We start from the raw sequence: 20624 nt of genomic DNA, 5'->3' as shown, positions 1-20624 counted from the left end.
CCTTTAAACCACATCACTGTGGTGTAGTACTGTTGGAGTTTGGGTGGTGTGAGGTATGAGTTGCATTCGAGGCTGCGTGGTGCAAAAATCCGTTCACTTCTAGCTGAAGCTCGGCTGGAGCATGTGGATAGCAGCCGTGAGCATGGTGGTGGTTGTGTACTGGAAATTTTCAGCTGTTCGGGCTGGGTCCCTTGAGGTGGGGAGGGGTCTCACCTGCCCCCTCCAGGTCGCCCCGAATGAAATAGCCTGGCATGGTGTCCAACAGCATGGTTATGGCATGTGTTGTGTTACGCTCCCTTCTGGGAGAGAAGAACAATGCCTAATATGACATGTTTCAATTCATATTTTATTATTAATTTTGAGTTGATTGCAGCATGGTTAAAGAACATTCTGTATAGGATTTGAATATTTTGAAAATTGTTTAAAATGGCTTTATGGATCAGGATATGATTCAGTTTTACTATGTCTCATCATTGTCACTGTCACTGTCCTCCCATTGTTCATCGATTTGCTCAAGCGGGCCCAGTAACATTATGAGACTTGTTACTGTGTTTGGCATATCGAATACATCACGGGTAGCTTGCCAGGCTTTGCCATGAGGGCGAGATACTCTTGGTAGCTTGCCAGTCTCGTAGTTTTTTTTTTCTTTTTGGGTCACACCCAGCGATGCTCAGGGGTTACTCCTTGTTCTGCACTCAGGAATTACTCCTGGTGGTGCTCAGGAGTCCATATGGGATGCTGGGACTCGAACCCGGGTTGGCTGCATGCAAGGAAATGCCCTACTCGCTGTGCTATTGCTCCAGCCCCTGTCTCATAGGTTTTTCAAAAGAATTTATCTTTTGTATTTGGACTGCAGTGTTATACCAATCAAGCATTTATATAATTAGGTCAGGTTCACTAATCATGTTAAAACATTGTACTCAATACCTCTATTGCAGACCACAATACCCAAAAGGATAGAACAAAAGGGAATGCTCTGCCACAGAGGTGGGGTGGGGCAAGGGGGATGGGGTGGGGTGAGGGGGATGGGGTGGGGGTGGAGGGATAATTGGAACATTGGTAGTGGAGAATGGGCACTGGTGGAGGGATAGGTACTCGAGCATTGTATGACTGACACACAAGCACAAAAGTTTGTGAGTCTGTAACTTACCTCACGGTGATTCACCAATAAAAAATTAAACAAAAAATATTCTACTTAGTTATGAAGAGTCATGTTCAAATATCCCGTTATGAATTGGGGTGTGATTACTATTTTTATTGTTCTATTTATTTTTATTTTATATATTTTGAAGCTATATATTTAAGATGCAAACAGTCTTGGAACTGTTAAATGTCTCTCCAGTGAATGACATTTATTTGTTTTTCATAGAGTAGCACCAACCCACAGCCTCCCCACCTTGTTTTGACCACATCTGATGATGCTCAGAGCTTACTCTTCGCTCTGCACTCAGGGATCACTCATGGCATTGCTCAGGGGGGCATATGTGGTTCCAGGCATAAAACCCAGGTTGGCTACATGCAAGGGAGCACCTTATCAGGGGTCCTATCTCTCTGGCCTCTTATTGGAGTATCTCTTAACTCTAGCAATACTTTTTAACTTAAAGTCCATTTATTGATGTTAATATATTTGATAATGTTAATATATCTTCACAAACTTTCTTTTGATTAGTATTTTCCAATACATCTTCTATCTTCATAACTTCAAAAATATTGACAGTTCAAGTTTTATAGGTATTTTTTAAAAAATTTTTTATCAGTGAAACACCATGAGGTACAGTTGTAGACCTACAAATTTTTGTGCTTGGCTTTCAATTATACAATGATCAAGCACCCATCCCTCCACCAGTGCCCATTTTCCACCACCAATGGTCCCAGTTTCCCTCCCACCCCCCATCCCCCCATCCCCCCTGCCTCTGTGGCAGGGAATTCCCTTTACTTCTCTCTCCTTTTGAGTGTTGTGGTTTGCAAAAGAGGCATTTAGTGGCAATCATGTTTGGTCTATAGTCTACTTTCAGCATTATAGGTATTGTTTTTGATCAGCGATAGCACAGTGGTAGGGCATTTGCCTTGCACGCAGCCAGCCTGGCCGAGCAGGGTTCGATTCCTCTGCCCCTCTCGGAGAGCCCGGCAAGCTACCGAGAGTATCTCACCCACGTGGCAAAGCCTGTCATGCTACCTGTGATGTATTCGATATGCCAAACAGAGTAACAACAAATCTCAAAATGGAGACATTACTGGGCCTGCTCTAGCAAATCGATGATCAATGGGAGGACAGTGTTTTTTGTTTGTTTTTGATCAGCATTAGCTGGACTTTTCTACATTTATTCAATTTTGTAATCTTTATCTTTGCATTGGAAAGTCTTTTTTTGTCCAATATCATTTCTGATAACTTAGGGTGTAATCTCAGGGTTCAGGGGTCACTCTCAGTGATATTTGGTCTGAGCATGAGGACCCTCTGATTGTAAGGCATTTGCTCTAAACTTTTGAGCTAACATATTGACTCCTATAGTTTATTTCCTTCTGTTATTAAAAACCTTTTAAAAAACTTATGTTTTTGCGATTTTTGTACATTTTATTTTTATAAAATAGTTCACAATTGTTCATTACAGATAATATTCAAACACCCACCAAACCTGCAAGCATCTTTCCACCCCAATAAGAGGGAAGTGTGTAAAGGTTGTTTTTATTCTGGGGCTCTTTAAGCCTGTATATAAGAGAATACAAGCGAGTATGTTAAAACCAAACACAACTGTGCTGCTTTAGGTACATTAGTGGGCTACAGTATAAAACATTGCGTGGACGCGAATGCAGCTGCACACTCCATGAAAAACTGCATTGCTTGCTTCTTGGAGCTTTGTTTTACAGTCTCTGATCTTGGCCGTTGGTGAGATTACATGGTGCCAGGGGCAGTTTGTGGGTGTGACTGCCGAGCTACTGGAAAACTGGGGATCTGGGTGGAAGAGGCCCAGTCCCAATCGGAGCAGACTTGGAGATCTCAGGCACGGGTCCTGCATACCTGGGTTCCTCTGTCGGTTCCTTCATGGGTGAGGCTCGTCTGAGTGTGTGGAGAGTGGCCTTGAGCATGGCTGTGGCTAGGTTCTGGAGGTTTTCGGCTGCCAGGGCTCTGCTTGGGGCGGGGAAGGAAACTCAACCCGCCACCTTCTGAGGGGAACCCCAGTGAAGACAGCCTCGAGTGGAAGCAAGAGATTCTGCCTAAATACTTCTTATTTGAATACTCTACTGTGTATCACGTTCTTCCTCTTTTATCTACTTAGGCTTAATTGAGCCTTCTTAAATATGTGGCTTTATATGAAAAATTTAGAAAATTATCAGCCATTATTTCTTCAGATAATATTTTTCCAATTATTCTCCCATCTCTTCCTAAAGTTTGAGCACATGCATATTAATTCTCTTTATATTCCTTCCTCTTACCCATTCTTAATGAAGTAATCTGTTTTAACAGTGTTCCAGTCAGTAACACTACATGGTGGTTCCAATAGGCTATAACAGTGTTTCTTAAACTTTTCAGTCTAGGGACCCCTTCTGAAAATTGTTTCCTTCTTGTGGCCCCTATGTCTAACCAGGTAGCTACCAATCTCATGCTGGGACCCCAAAATATATTTTATTTTCACTTGATTCCCCATGGAATATGATAGGGAACTCTCAGGAGGGCATATGACCCTTGATTGTGAAATACTGGATAGCCAAGTTTTGTGTAAATATATACTAGGATGTTTTCACTACGATAAAACACACCACGATAAAACACACCATGATAAAACACACCAAGATAAAATTTCCTAATGATGTGTTTTCCAGAATGTACCTTCCTCACTTAGTGATACATGTTTATATTTTATCCTTTTATGACATTGAGACTTATTCAACATAGTTTTCCAACATAACTTCCTGCTCAATAATTTCCTCTTCATCTATGTGTACTCAGCCATTATAACTCACTTAAGTCCTAACTTAGATAATTCTATTTTAATTCTAGAAACAAAAAACGTTTTTTTGATTTCTATTTCTCTGCAGAAATTTTCTATATTGTATTTTTTCTCCTTAAGAATTATAAAAATATCAAATTAAACCTGTGTCTGATAACTCTAACATCTAAGGCCCACTGTATCATTTGTGGTGGCCTTTGTTAGTTTTACCTTGTATTCATGTGTAATACAAAACTGTTGAATTTAAAAAATGCAAAAGATGAATTCTGCCTGACAGAGACGAATTTGAAAAGTCAGATGATGTTGCCCAGGAGACAGATCTATTCATCTCTATGTTTCATTGACCTTAATATTTGACACCACAGTCAGAATATGTTTTGCCTTAAATGCCATTCTCAGAAATAACTGGTGGTGACATTCTGGTAAACGTCATTTTAGAAAACTCCCTATGCATATCAAATCCGGAGGAAATCTTTTTAAAAAGTCATTATTTTCAAGGAAAGTAACTGAGCCAATAAATAAATATTTAACTATTCTCACCATGCCTTATTTAATGAAATTTGTTTTGTCTGGGTCTGTCTATGAAACATGATAGTTATTAGTGACTGAGAGGAAGGTAAGAGAAGAGATTGTTGCTGTATATTCTAGGAAAAGATAATGAGATATAAGTGTTACTTCAGGAGACATTATATTCCTATTGTGTCAGGATACAGTATGTTCCTTTCTTGAAAAACAGAGAAAGGTAAATTCCAAGAAAGTAAAAAAAATTTTTTTGCTTCTATGTTTGGCAAGGACAAAGAGTTATGGGTCTGGTATGCTGGGGTAGAAGGACAGTGCTGGAGAGGGAAACTTGAGAATTTTGATTCATTGATAACATAAGTCTTAGGTAACCAAGAATTATCGAAAGTGGGTTTTTTGGCCCAGCTATCAGCTTCCTGTTCAACTTAGAGGGCCATGCTTATAGCCAAGTGAAGAACGAAGACATTTTTCTAGTTGTGTGCAGATTGGTGTGAGAGTGAGCATTGCCTGGGAAGTCTTACATGTGGAGGCATGTTGAGATGTGGGGGAAGAGATCTTAACAGACAGAGTCAGCACTTTTCTTTACACCTCCACACAGCTCACAGGCTAATTTAAGTACTATAAGTGGTGAATAGAGTGATGGCATGGAACCAATATTTATCTGTTGATTTCCTTGTCTGTCTGTTGGGGGCAGCACGACCTCAGGGAAAAAAATCAGGAAGAAACAGCATATTTCTTAGAAAACCTCCAAGCTACATTAGATCTGATTTAGTCACAAAACTGTGGTAGCAGCAAACAAGAAGCCACTATTGCACTTTGATCCTACATTCAGGAAGAATTATGTTGTTTTCACTCGTTTTGGCCCCTAAGGATCAGGTTCTTTATTGAGGCAGAAATGATGGTGGAGAGGAGAAGAGAAGGCTTTGAGGGAAAAGAGAAAAAGAAAAGCAGAGTTGCAGGGGGAAGGCAAAGAGGGTAAAAGAAAGAATAGAAAAAAGACATTTGAAGGACAAAGATTGGTGATTGAAGTATTTAAAAGCTTTGGTGGAAGATGCACTTGAGAATTAAATGGGAGACATTTGAATTCCAGAATTTTTACACTGGACACAGGGCAAACACATCTGCAAATCTCCTCTCCTGTGTGGCTACTGTAGAAAATGAAACGAGAGGAGGCCAGAAGATTAAGAAAATGTAAAATCAAGGGAAGATAGAAGTTGGGGAGAAAGAGATAAAACTTAGACAATTGTCATTCAGGGAAAACTGTTGTTTGCTCAGCCCAGGAGGCCAGGTTTTCATTCAACCACAATATCAATAGTCATTTGGCCAGACTCTCCATTGTTGGAAACACAATCCCCACCCCCAAGCCCGCTCTTAAGGAGAAGGCTTTATGTGCCCTGGGTACCTTGAATGTGAGTGCTGAAAGTCAAGCACAGATGAAGATGTACATCAATGAAGGGTGTCAGGAAACAGTGTCACATTGCTGCAACTCGCTTCTGCAGCAGGCCGGCTTAAATTTGTTAATAAGCATGACAGTTATTAATAACGTGCTTGCCAAGTGCGTTTCAGACTTGAAGTTTCCTGTGATAACAGAGGGAAGGGGATGTGCTGAGGTTCAGCTTTTGAAACCGTTGATGGGTTTGTCGCCAAAGCCAGTGATGGCAGGGGAACTGCTGGGTGCTCAGACTCTACTCTCATTCGTGTCCCCCTTTGTCAGGACCGGAAGCACTGGGATCCTCCCAGACACTCTGGTCTCTTAAGTGGCCATCTCCAACCAGAATGGGCCCGAATCCACTTGAACCCCCTTTGGTGAACAGGCACTTGTGTTCTCATTCAGAAACTCTGCGGTGAGTGTGACCGAAGAGCCAACATTAGCCAATCATGAGGTGAAAGTGAAGGTGGGTAAATCCAGGGTGGCACTCTGATTGGCCAAGCAGGGGTTCCCGTGGAGCTTTGTGTAACTTCTTGGTTTTGCAGTCTGTAGGCAAAGTGCACTGTAAATTATGCCTTGCAGCTTTCTTCTTGTGGGAAAGGGATCATTTCAGTGGGCAGCTGTGGATAAAGACCATCACATTAGAGAGTCATGAAGCATGCCTTGCCTGTGGTGGTCTCAACTGTCTATGGTGGGCTACTTTGTGGAGACCAGACCCATCCCGGAGCTTGTGTGGCAAATGCAATTGTTGCTGTGCAGGTCAAATTCCCGATGACTCTTTCCTCCATGGGAGCTAATGGATGGTGAATCTGTTTATCCCTCCATAGCAGTACACTCCCTTTGTCTGTCTTGTTCCGACTGAACCTCACCCAGCTGAGCCTATGCTTGTGTGTATCATCAATAAAGTGTGTGCTTTGATTGGAAAAATGAGCCATGGTCTTTTTCCTTGAATTGACCTCCCGCTTGCAGAGACAGATAGACATGCCTGATCAGTGCTAAGCAGGCAGTTTGCCGCCTGACACGCGCAGGCTGGGCGGTGCTCCCAAAAACAGAGGTAGAGATGGGCTGCAAGTGTTCTGGATGAGCCTGGAGAAGGGGGCTGGTGCTGGGCGATGCTCATCGGGTGCTACTTATGGGTGCTGTGTGAGCCCTAAAGGGGGGTTGGAGGATGTAGGGGGGGTTGCGGACAGGGCTCAACACACATCTAACACAGCCAGCACAGCGTCTCCTGCTTGCCACAGAGAAAGCCCTTGGTGAAGGCATCTCCTGGGGGCTGCATCCTAGAGAGGAAGAAGGTCAATGTCCAGGTATGTGCCTGCACATCCTTGGTGGCCACGCAGCCACCCACTCATCTGTGCACATCTGATGCACAGTGAGGACACGAAAGGTGGCCACATTCCATGTGTCCTGTTTGTGAAGCTTTCCTTCCTGTCCTGTGGTATCCTTTCAGCCACAACCCCTTCATGGGGTCTCAGCCCCAATTCTGGCAAGGTGAAGGAGCTTTCATCCCTACTTTTCTAGGCACAACCCCCTTCTGCCCTATGCTTTGTACCTTCAGTGACATTTAGGAAGGGCGTGGTGGTGCCCTTCAAGGACTTCCAGTAGGGGATGCTGCAGCAAATTCCTAGGGTGCTGGACATGGCTGTGGCCAGTCTATCCGTGGGGAGATGCCTCCATACCATCCACCCAAGTTATTGGCAGCCATGATGGGGAAAGAAGTGCCCAGTCCAACCTCAGTTAAGGCAGTCTGTGGATCCGGACACTTTTGCCACCTCCCCAGTATCCTCCAGTCCCTCTCCAGAAGCCTTAGCCTGTACATCACTAATGCCTGGAACCCTACACATTTTTGATAAGAAAAGCAATGGTCCTCTTCCACAAAGGTCCTGTCTGCACATCTGGCAAGATTGCCTCCTCTGGACAGTGCCTCCTCTGGCATTATGTGAGTCATGATGTGCCACCCCCCCCCCACCGCCCTGCCTCCCCACCTCCCCATCCGCCTCCCTCCTGCTCTCCCTGTGATACACTGGGTCACTGTGCCCCAGGCAGCAAGGCTCTTCAAGTTCTTGCTTTTTTGCCTCTGGCTCTCCCTTCCTTACTGAGAATAACAATTTTATGTTCTACCTCCCTTCCCCTGGAGTTGGAGCTGTGTGTGAGTTACTCTTTTCCTGTCTGTACCACCCACCTCATGCTTCTGGATGAGGATCTGGCATGGGCACCTGCTGAGCCCTAGGACCAATTCCAGGCAGTCCTCCAACAAGGATGGGGACACTGCCTCTTCCCAGGCTTGGGTGCTTGAACGGCAGGCACTTAACTCACAGCTGTTCCTACCCCCCCTCCCCAGTAAGGCTCACCTGATGGCTCTAGGGTCCTGTCTTACTCCCCAAGAGCTGCTAAGGCCACCACCCCTTTTTCTCAAGCAAACCTCAGGCAGGATGGGCCTCTGTTTCCTAAGCACGATTACCCTGCAGATGGCTCCTAAGTTTGCTGGTCCCAGTGGTGCCTGCTTAGTCAACACTGTCTTTAGTGACGCCTTGTTGCACAGCTTCTTGAATCTCAACACATAGGCAGAGTATATAAGCCTTGTGCCTGGATCCTGGGTCCAACTAACCTGAGCCTCCCTCTGCTGCAGGCTGCAGAATCCCCATTTGGGTCCTGTTGCAAACATTCGTCCCCATGTACTAAGGTGGGCAGGTCCTCGGGGATTCCTCCCTATCTCCTGAGCACCTCTGAGCACCTCTGTCCCGGGGAAGCTCAAGGACATCAAGGTGTCTACAGAGGATGAGCCAAGCCCTTGTCTGCCACACCTGCTGCATGCACCTCACTCTACCACTTTCCTCCTCAGAGGGGGAGGTAGTGACCCACCTTTCACTCTTTTCCCAAAAGGACAACCAATTAACCCCGCACCACCCTGTGTCCCAGTCCCTTCTGATGCTTCTGTGTGTCATGTTCTGGGATTATCATGTAACCTGAGGTGGCCCGAGGCAGGTGTGTCGTGTTTCTGATATGGAGGGCAGAGGAGCTCGTTGGCACTTGTCATCAGGCCTTTCACCCAGGGATTTATTTGTTCAGGACACACAGCAGTCCATGGGAAATTGCTTTAGCAAACCTTTTGGAACTGAGGGCGAATTTTCCTACTTCACCAAAATGGCTTGATGTTTAGGACACAAAAGAAAATCGGAACACACTGAGTTGTGTGTGTAGATAGATAAGAGTATAGGTAGGTAAGGTATACCCATGTAGGTATTATCACAAATACTTCGTTTCAGCATTTTATACTGTCATATGTCTTAAGCATGCCAATTCAGTCTAGATAATTTTGTTTGATATTTTAGTCACACCTGGCAATGCACAGGGGTTATTCTTGGCTCTGCACTCAGGAGTTACTCCTGGCAGTACTCAGGAGACCATATGGTATGCCGGGAATCGAACCCGTGTCAGCCGCATGCAAAGCAAACGGTCTACCAGCTTTGCTATCTCTCCAACCCCTCAGTCTACATAAGTTTGTATGATTCTTCTGAGTGTCTAGCTTATAGCACATTTTCTTCTTGCCAGTTATATTGCATTTGCATGCATAAAGGTCAATGGGAGATTCATTTTTATCTTTCCTTTTTGTTTTATTGAGTGGGTCTGTGCACGTACACATACAGATATAGTTCATGAAAATAAATATAATAACACATAATTTTTGCTTGTTTGAGTTAAAAAAACATTTCGTAGAGCACTCCTTTCTGCAGTCACTATGTTGTGGTCAACTCTTTTATTAATTTAAATTTTTTACCTGTTTTTCTCTTTTTTTCTCTTTGTCTCTTTTTTTTTATCAGAAACACCCTTAGATACAGAGTTGCAATTTTTTTCACGATTGAGTTTCATTTATATAATTTTCCAACACCTTTCCCTTCACCAGTATACATTTCCTACCATGAATGTTCCCAGTTTCCCTCCCAACAGCACCCCTTACCCCCACAGCCTGCCTTTGTGCAAGCACTTTTCTTCTACTTGTTTTTTTCTTGAGTCTTTAAAAAGTTGCTGTCTATAAATCATGACAGTTTTATTTCTTCCTGTTCAGTATTTTATAGCTCCTTTCTTTTTCTTATCTCATTGCACTCTCAAGGACCCTAGAACAATAGTATCGATTATACAGGTTTTAATGATATATCTTTAAGCAACATGGCTATTGTTTATGTAGGCTTTAAGAATATTTCAAATATTTGTCAAATGGAATTTGTAAGGCTGTAAAAATGAGAGTAATAGATTTCTATATTATCATTCTATTCAGTTCTCCAAATCCTAATATTTAGTGAAATACATATAAACAATATATGTGAAGATACAAGATACAATGTATAGTCACCTGTATAATTTTCACTGTATCACTGTATCACTGTCATCCCGTTGATCATCAAATTATTGAGTGGGCGCCAATAACGGCTCTCTTTTTTCCAGCCCGGAGATTTTAGCAGTGTCTTCTTACTCGTCTTTTCCCAACGATTGGAGGCTCTTTCAAGGTCAGGAGAATGAGATCTATTTTCACTACTGTATTTTGCATATTGAATATGCCACGAGGAGCTCTCCAGGCTCTGCCCATGTGGGTGGGATACTCTCGGTAGCTTACTGGGCTCTCGGAGAGGCATAAATGGGTAGAAAGTGTCTTATAATGTGTCACATGGCCGCTTTGCGGCTGCGCGGTCCAGAGAGCGGACTGGAGCATGGCAGTGGTTGGGCAGTGGAGGTTGGCTGCTGGGGCTGGCTCTCACCCGCCCCATAGCCTGGTGTGGAGTCCGGTGGCATGGTTCTGGGAGACTCCTTTTTTACTCCTGTCTAGGAGGAGTATCCGTGAATTCTGGACGGTGGCCGATGAGGAGATTATATGGTGCCAGTAGGGTGTGGCTTATGAGTGTGATCCCTGAGTCACCAGAGACTGGGAAAAGCAGGCTGAGGATCCTCTTCCTGTATAATTTTATGCATGAAAAATATGTAAAATTTTTTAAAAGGATATGGAAAATATGTATCAATTCTATAATATCAGTTATCACTGGAAATGAATTGAGTTACATGTGAGCAGCAATCTATATAGTTTATTTTTATTCATTATTTTAAAGATTATAAACAACTCCAAAAAAGCGTTGACATTTGTTTTTGATATGCATGATCTATACATACTGTTTTACTCTATGTTCCTCTTATTTTTCAACTCAAAAGTGCTTTGTTTTGGCCAATATATTTGGTAAAAATTACCCTTACCTATATTTAGCTTTAAATATATTAATAAGTATTAAAAGAAGATCTTACAAGGTTTCAGAAGAAAGTTATTTACAAATCAGATCAACTGCATACTCAGTTTAATGGATGTTAAATATCAATATATAAAGTTAAATATCTTCAAATTTTTAGAATATCTGCTTTTCTCTAATATTATATCTCTAAACACGACCTCAAGTAATGATGTGATCACAAAACTGAAAGGATTCAATGGTTACCCCCTGTGAATCTTCTCTCAGTGATCTATTTCAACATACACTCTCCCAAATAAGGTAGTAATCAAGTCAGAGGTAAAGGGAAAATCAATTAAATGGTCATTTAAACCCAGAAAAGCAATGGATATATTTTTTTTATAATATCTGATTGACCAGACCAAAGTGGATCAACATGACAGAGAATTTGGAAAGTCATTAACAAAAAGTGACTTGCTAAAATCAGTTGAGTGATTAAAAAATAGAGAACATGATAGGTGTAGACAAGGAAAGAAAATAAGTTAGAAGAATCTCTGAGGAAATTGTATATATAATAATGGTACCCAATGAACCATGCCTTCTTGTTTCCATATTATTGTGCAAACTCCTTTCAAATTTGCTCTGGGCCTGGTCATGTGATTGATTTGCCTGTATTATTAACAAACATGATGAGGAAGAGTTTGAGGAGCTAGACCAAACATGCAGTAGGTAGGGTGCTTACTTGCATGTAGCAGATGTGGGTTTGAACCCAGACATTTCATATGGTTACCTAAGCACCCCCAGGATATGATTATTTGAAAACAGTAATTACTGAGTGCAGAGTCAGGAGTATCATCTGAGCTCTGAAGGATGTGACCCCCAAACAAAAAGAAAACAAAACAACAAATTTTAATACTGCATTTTCAGTGGAACAAAGACTCTTCCTGCTATGAAACTGCCATGTATCAAAGCCCAGGCTAGGTTAATTGTAGTATGAGAATATCTGGAATAGGCATAAACTGTGGACTGAATCTTAGAAAGAGCTGTCGGTAAAAGATACCCCATTAAATCTGAATTCCAAGTAAAACATTTTGATAAGCAAGTCTCAAATAATGTATGGGGCATGGTTATGTGAAAACAATTACAAAGTCTTTTAAATTCAAATTTAACTGGATATCCTGTATTTTTGTTATAGCTGGATAACCTAACTATACAAAAAATAGCTCCCAAATATTTTAGTTAATCTTTGCCACTTAAATGGTCTCAAGCAAGATGAAAAAGAACCAAATATGTAAGCCAAGTGCAAATTTGTGATCCAAAAAACAATGAACAAATAAGATGCCTATTTTGAATTAATTCAAAAAGATGTATGCACACCTGTGTTCACTGTAATATTTGGGACAATAGTCAGGATATGGAAGCAACTTAAATATCTGACAACAGATTGATGGGTAAAGAATCTCTTTCAGAGACTGGAGAGATAGTACATGGGTTAAATCATTTGCTTTGCATTCACTTAACCAGAGTTTGAATTCCTGACACCTCATGTGAATTCCTGAGCATCATCAAGGGGAGTACTGAACACAGAGACAGGAATTGCCCCTGGCCACTGGTGTGGACCTAAATTTCCCCAACCCCCAAAGAATCTGTAGCATATACACAATGAAATACTACATAGCTGTATGAAAAGATGAAATATTGAAGTTTGCTTCAACTTGAATCAGACTGGATAGTATCATGTTAAGTGAAAAAAAGAGAGAAAACAAGTAATGAATGTTATCATTCATTTGTGGTATATGAAGAAACAGAACAATGGAATAGACTGTAAGAGTGACAGATTCTTAGCCCTAGGTCAAAAACCTGAAGTTACCAAACAAGGGTGGGAGGGAAGGAGCAGAAATGAAAACTAGAAGAAATTAATTTTGAAGAAGTGGGTAAGAAGTAACATAAGTACGAAGGTAGAGAGAATTATTTAACATGAAGAACATAAGCGTTAACACTATGTAAACTTTAATTTGTAAACCTTAACCTCAGAAACAATAAAATATTTCTAAAAATTGTTTTAAGTCACAGAATTTTGGAGTGATTTATTATACAGCAATAGACAACAGATACACAGAACAAAGGAAAATGTTCATTTTCTACAAGTACATAGAAAATTATGAGAACGAGTTCAGCATTTGGTGGGGTATAAGGTATAGAATCCACTGGACTTTAAATGTAAGAACAATATTTCTAGATAATTTTTGATTGGATTAAGAGTTAATCCTAGTGGTCACTGACATCTGGACATTTCACATAAAACAGGGAAAGCTTGATGTAGTTATTAAAAGTAAATATTGCTTGGATACTTAGGAAAGAGAGAGAGACCCCAAGATTTGAGAATTTTTTGTTATGGAAAGGCAGAATATTCTTTTTTCAAGTAGCATAGATTGGGTGACTTAGAGAATTTTTTTTCTCACAGTTCTGGAAGTTCTGATTTCAAGTTGTCAGAAGGTTTGGTTTCTTCTGACACATCACTTCTGGACTGTAGATGGCCATCGTCTTTTTGTGTGTCTCCTTATGTGATTTCTCCACTTTGTGTTTGTATGTCCTAATATCCTTTTGTCATACAAGTATCTGTCACATTAGACTAGGGGTTACTCCTATAATCTCATTTAACTTCAGCTGCTCTTTAAAGATCTTTTCTCAAAAAAAGTAAATATTCCCAGGGTACAATGCATTCATATGCTTATAAAGTTTATTTATAACTTACATGTATCTCTCCCACACCAGAAGACAGATAATCCCCAAGAGTTACAAAGGCAACTCTCCCACATACCAAGAAAATTCTACACTATACTTGAGAAAGCATTTGAAATATTTGAACAGTAGGTAGGTGGTTTTGTGGTCAAGGGGGCACCTTTGTAGGCCTTGAAAGCAAGGGAAACTTGCCATTCTAATGGAAAGAATGCTGCTATGCTGGGCTGGGGAAAGAACTCTGAAGACTACTGCTTATGCTTTGGATGTGGGAGGCCTGGATTCACCCCTTACACCATAGAGTGCTCTGGGCAATACTGGGAGCTATTCCTAGGCACCATGCCTGGAGTAGCCCTGAGAACTGCAAAAAGTAGCCCCATCCATCCCTATTTCCCCAAATACAGTTAAAATTTCTGATAGTATATATGTATGTAAATATATGCAGATATATGAACACAATCCATAATTACTTTTGTATTGTATTCTATAACAATCAACTATCCATTAAGGATTTTTATTTTCAGTTTTCTATGTTGAAGTTGGGCTGGAGTGATAGCACAGCGGGTAGGGTGTTTGCCTTCCATGTGGTTGACCTGGGTTCAATTCCTCTGTGCCTCTCGGAGAGCCCAGCAAGCTACTGAGAGTATCCCACCAGCATGGCAGAGCCTGGAAAGCTCCCCGTGGTGTATTCAATATGCCAAAAACAGTAACAAGTCTCATAATGGAGACGTCACTGGTGCCCACTTGAGCAAATCGATGAACAACAGGAGAACAGTGCTATGTTGAAGTTCATAAATAATATTTAGGTAATTGTGAGTATATAGGTACTGCTTATTGCTGAAGAAATCAGGGTCTTAGCGTTTGAGTTTATGTTATTTTTATTTTAAATTTTTACTAAAAACACCGGGCTGGAGCGATAGCACAGCGGGTAGGGCATCTGCCTTACAAGCGGCCAACATGGCCGACCCGAGTTCGATTCCTCCGCCCCTCTCGGAGAGCCCGGCAAGCTACCGAGAGTATCTCGCCTGCACGGCAGAGCCTGGCAAGCCACCCGTGACGTATTCGATATGCCAAACACAGTAAAAAGTCTCACGAAGGAGACGTTACTGGGCTCGCTCGAGCAAATTGATGAACAATGGGAGGACTCTGACTGACTGTGATTGACTGACTAAAAATACCACAATTTACAAAGTTCTTCATTAAGCAGTTGTTTCAAGCATTTAGTGTTCTAACACCACCAATGTGATTTTACCTTCACCAGTCTCCTCGGTTTCCCTCTCAGTCCCAACCTGCTGCCTTAGGCACATAATAAATTTATTTATGTGGCTTGTTTCAACAAAAACTTAAGAAATGGCAAATAAAATAATAAGAAAATAAACCAGTAAAAGCCAATTTGTGATTATGATTGGATTTTAATCTATATAAATGATGAAATTAAAACCATTTAATAAAATATAATAAAATGTCTATTCTCATTTACATAAGTAAATTTTCAACTCTGAAATCTAAAGTATATTGCATTACATTTTATTTTATACTTGAATCCCATTATGGTAATGATCATGTCTTACCTGTTATTGATAAAACCTTTTTAAAAATTATGTGCTAATATATTTTGGAGTTTACATGAAATAGGTAAGTCTTGAGTTTAACTTGTATAGTTTTAGAAAATGATTCATATGATAAGTAGGCATTAAACTGAATAAATATAGCTTAAAGTATGTGAAAATAGATGATGATAAAACATAGAAGAAAGATAGACTCTCAGACAAATAGAATGTTTTGAATGTCCAGACATAGAACTTCAGGTACTAAGTCAGCTAATTTTCAACAAAGAACAAAAAACATGAAATGGAGCAAAAAATGCTCTTTTTAATAAGTGGTGCTGGGAAAATTTATCAGTCATATGTAAAAAGTGAACTCAGATCCCTATCTCACACCATAAACAAAAAAATAATTGAGAAAGGCTTAAAAACCTTGAAATTATAACTGACTCCATAAACTATATTGAGGAAAAACTACATAGGCAGAATCATTCATGACACTGAATCCAAAGGCATCTTCAATGACTCAATGCCTTAGGCCAAGCAAACAGAGAAAAGATAAACAAATGAGACCACATCAAATTAAAAAGCTTCTGCACCACAAAAGAATTGATGACTTGAATAAAAAGACAACCCACAGACTGGGACAAAATATTTCACCACAACCCATCAGACAGTTAATTTCCGAGATATAGAAAGCATTGGTAAATCTTGGAGGAGAAAAGCGCAACTAACCCCATCAAAACATGGGAAGAAGAGATGAACAGAAAATTCTTCAAAGAACAAATACAAATGGCCAAAAGACATATGAAAAAATTCTGTCACTAAATATTAGGGAAATGTAAACCAAAACAACAATTAGAGATACCAGTGAAACTTGCACACATCACAAAAAATAAAAACAACCAATGTTGGAGTGAATTTGGGGGGAAAAAGGTATTTTCATCCACTGCTGGTAGAAAAGTCAACTAGTTCAACCTTTTGTGGAAACAATATGGGTATTTTTTTAAAAACTAAGAATTGAACTTCCATATGACCCAGCAATTCCACTGCATCAGAAAGACTAAAATATGAAAAGGTGCCTCTGGACTCTGAAAAGTGACACTGAGTCTAGGGAAGAGCAGGAGAAGCAAATGTTATTTTTTACTATAAACTTTGTGCTGATTGTTTTGTTCTCAAGCGTATGCATTTTAATGATAAATATTAATATTTATTAAAATTAATGACAAGAAATCAATGGCACTTGTGACAAGCATGACAGAGTGAGGGAGAGTGAGAGAGTTGATAATGACTAGGTTTCTAACAAATTCAACTGAGTGTTTGCATTCACTGAGAGACAGAAAATACAGGAAAGGTTTTAGTGTCGGCATAGAGGATGACGACTCCAATTTCAAAAATGTTTAGCAAAAAATCTGTCTTGCATGTATAATATGTAGTTATAAAACAAATTAATCTTGAACTAAGGATATGTACACTAGTGAGTCACTAATATATAGCTGATAATTGAAACCATGACAATGGAAGAAATTCCTAGAAAGGAAAGAAAACAGAATAGAAAGAACATCATGGGACAGAAAAGAATTTAACATTCTGGTTGATTTCCTTCATCTGCACTTTTTATTGACTAGGATTATATTACAAATGTTGCTCTTAAACTCATCTTAAATAAAATTTTCTGTTAAAAAATACAGCACCTCTATTGAAGACATTGCAAATAGATATATAGATAAACACAAATTCCTGTCTAAAATCAGAATTTCAGCCTGAATACTGCACAATTAAATTGAGTAGGCACTGAGCACTAAATAAGTGTGAGAGATAGGAAGATTGAATGCTAAACAAAACAGCCACTGTTCTTGTGTGCATAGAGCTTATCATCTAGTGGGGGATATCAGCAAAGGAAATGGGAAATATAATAGAGTATGATGATTGCTAAGAAAATTAATCATGAAAGCCTCTTCAACTAAAGATGTAACAGGCTATAATTAAAAAAATTTTGTTATCCATTTGTCTCTAAATATGTTCAGTTTCTAGGGCAGAAAGAACCTGTTTTATGTTTTTTTCTCCTGTGCTTTATAAGAAAACTCAGAAAGGCATACAGAGAACAAACAGTTATTTGCCTTTCTGGACCTGAGAGTCTCTGTCCAAGCCAAGCCATTATGTGCTGAGCTCTAACTCCTTCATAGAGAGCATCTCCACGAACTTGTAAATTGCTTTTATGCTTGACAGTCTGCTCAGTCAATTTTCTAGAAACTCTGTGATTCCACATTCTCAAGTCAGACAGTAAACAACAACATCTCCAGAGACTGAAAATTTCTTTCTCTCTCTCTCTCTCTCTTTTTCAATTTTTGTAAGAACACTTAACATGAGAACTACGCTCTTTAAAAGTTTTATATTTCTTAAAATAGGAAGCACGCACAATTTCACAGCAGAAATCTCCACCAAGCAGGAGCTCTATAACAAGAAGCAAAAAAGATCAGGCTAAATAAGAATCCACAGGGACAGGTCATATTTACGGGAAAGTCTTAAGGTAGTACTGGAGATGAGTCTGCCCCCGGCAGGAAAAGAGGAGAAACTGTACTTGCAATAGTCCCACAGTTGCCTCTATTTAATAATAACTTGAATCATCAGGAAAATTCTTGGTATCAGGGAAAGTAATCTTGGCCTTAATCCAAGACGAGTCTTTTGCAAATAAATCAATCAATAAAGCCTGATATTTCTTAAAGATGAGGTTCAAAACTTAACTAACACAAGAGATAAGTACAGGTAATATACACAAAATATAAAAGGGACATGAGAAATGGATAGCAGATAAGGAAAATTGATTTGTTAAAAAAGTATATAGGGATCAGAGTGATAATACTGTGGTAGAGCACTTACCTTGCACACAGCAGACACGGGTTCGATCCCTGACATTCCTTATGATCCCTGGAGCCCTTCCAGGAATGATTCCTGAATTCAGAGCCATGAGTAAACCCTGAAAACCACCTTTGTGGTCCCAATGGCAAACTAACTAAATAAATGAATTTAAAAATGGATAAAATTGCTGAAGAGATAATATAGCAGGCAGGGAGCTAGCTTTGCATGCAGCTGACCAGGGTTTGATCCCCGAACAGCATATGGTTCTCCAAGCCCCACCAGGAATGATCCCTGAGTGCAGACTCTGGAATACTTCCCCACAAAAAATAACAACAAAACAAAACAAAAAAGAATATATCATCTAAATAAACAAATTTACCAATACGGGTCTAAATATTTTGTGTACCTGGATAAAAAAGACAAAAATGGAATAGAGAGAACTATTTATCTATTTATCGATAGATATCGAATCATTAATTTGTATTGTCAAAAAAATAAGGAAAGAACTAAATATGCACACATGGGGGACTGATAGTAATAATTGTGCAATAAACCACTAGTTGAAAACTAAATGGCAGGGTTTTTTAAATTTGTTTTACAGCCACACCCAGCAACGCTCGGGGGTTACTGCTGGCTCTGCACTCAGTAATTTCTCTTGAAGGGGCTCAGGGGACCATATGGGGTTTCAGAAATGAAATCTAGGTTGGCCACATGCAATGTCAGCACCCTACCCACTGTACTATCGCTCTAGCCCCTTAAAGGCAGTTTTTATGTGGTGATATAAAATTTAATGATTCTTACGTTTGTGACTATAGAGTAATTCTATATATACTGTCTACATGGTATATATGCATATGTATATGTCAATCTAAGTTTCATTATATATCAGGTAGAATGCTTGGGAGACTCTGATCTTTTCTATAAGCTGTAGACAGTAAGAATTCAGGACCTGAAGAAACTACCCTTTAGAGAACAATTTTGCGGTGGTATAGAGTAAAGAAGAAGGCAAGGAGACCACCACATATCCTTCAGTTCAAATTAATGGGTAAGCCCAAACACTAGAGAAGGAAGGGTATTAGGAATAAGCAGACCAGTTATTGGAAAATATCTAGTATTAGTTTCTCACTTGATCAGGTATAAAAATTTTGGGTCCTACTGAGGCAACCCAGGTGGCAGAGTAGAAAAGGCAGAAAAAGAAGGCTATTTGGAATACCCCCAATCACTTATTTACCCCTACATGCTCCAGCCCAGTAGAGAAAGTCACCAAATTCATCGATTATTCAACTTAAGAGACAAAACTACATTTACACATAGAAAACTGGTCTTCGTGAAGTGCAAATATTTATTCACACAGGAGTTTGTGATTATTTGGAGTATATATTTGTGGTAAAAAGTTGAGCCATCAAAACTACTTCTTCTTTCTTCAAAATTATCCCATATGCAGATTTATAAGAGCAAAGAGCAATGGAATACTGGTGGCTAGACTTAATGGAGACCTTGCCTGGGGTTAAAGAAACATGATTGAATAAACCAGAAGAACCAGTCTGAACCACTCCACTGCCACAGGAAAGAGAGAAAGAAAACATAAAATTAAAATGAAAGAAATGAAAGGGTCTATAGGGAATTGTGGGGGAAAAGTATTAGTAGAGCATCAGTGCTTAATATCTATTTCTTTCCCCTTAACTTCTCTTTAAGAGCAATGCACTTGATACTCCATCTCCATATTTACTGCTGCTCCAAAAGCTGTAGAAATCACAGACATGTTCAGTGTGCTGAAATATCAGATAAGGTCAGTGGATTCAATTAGCGGCACAGTCGAAGAAGGGAGAGAAAATGTCATTCACAAAAGGAACAAAATCTAACAAATAAATGGAAACCAAGAACAAACGAATGTGAAAGATCATTATAAAGAGAATATGAAGAGAGATAGTACAGAGGGTAAAGTGCTTGCCTTGCACGTGGCTGACCGGGTTTTGATCCTAGCAACATATATTTTCCCCTGAGCCCCACCAGGAGTGATTCCCTAAGGGCAGAGCCAGGAGTAAGCTCTGAGCAGCACTGGATGTGACTCAGAAACCAAAATTAAGAAAGAAAGAAAGAAAGAAAGAAAGAAAGAAAGAAAGAAAGAAAGAAAGAAAGAGTCACTAAGTGAACAAAATATGTTTAAGTGGGAAAATAGTAATTTTGCTAACCTTTGCCAATAAGCAATGGAATATTAATCAACATACAAAATATTGATTATCATAAATGATATTAATAAAATTACTCTAAAAATTGAACTAGCAAAAGCCTAAAATTGAACTAGCAAAAACCTACATTGTACACATTCAGGAAGACACAAACAATACTGCCTTGCTAACAAAAGAGCAAATTCTAA

General features: G+C 39.8%; 1 pseudogene; it reads left to right on the top strand.

The window, feature by feature from the left end:
- The first annotated feature begins 142 nt into the window (after window positions 1–142).
- Window positions 143–6816, top strand: LOC130032578 (protein ARMCX6-like; annotated as a pseudogene).
- The last annotated feature ends 13808 nt before the right edge of the window (window positions 6817–20624 follow it).

This window comes from Sorex fumeus, unplaced genomic scaffold (genome assembly GCF_029834395.1).
Source record: "Sorex fumeus unplaced genomic scaffold, SorFum_2.1 ptg000050l, whole genome shotgun sequence".
Taxonomy (NCBI): domain Eukaryota; kingdom Metazoa; phylum Chordata; class Mammalia; order Eulipotyphla; family Soricidae; genus Sorex; species Sorex fumeus.
The sequence above is the reverse complement of the archived record's forward strand: the minus strand, read 5'-3'. Positions and strand labels throughout refer to the sequence as shown.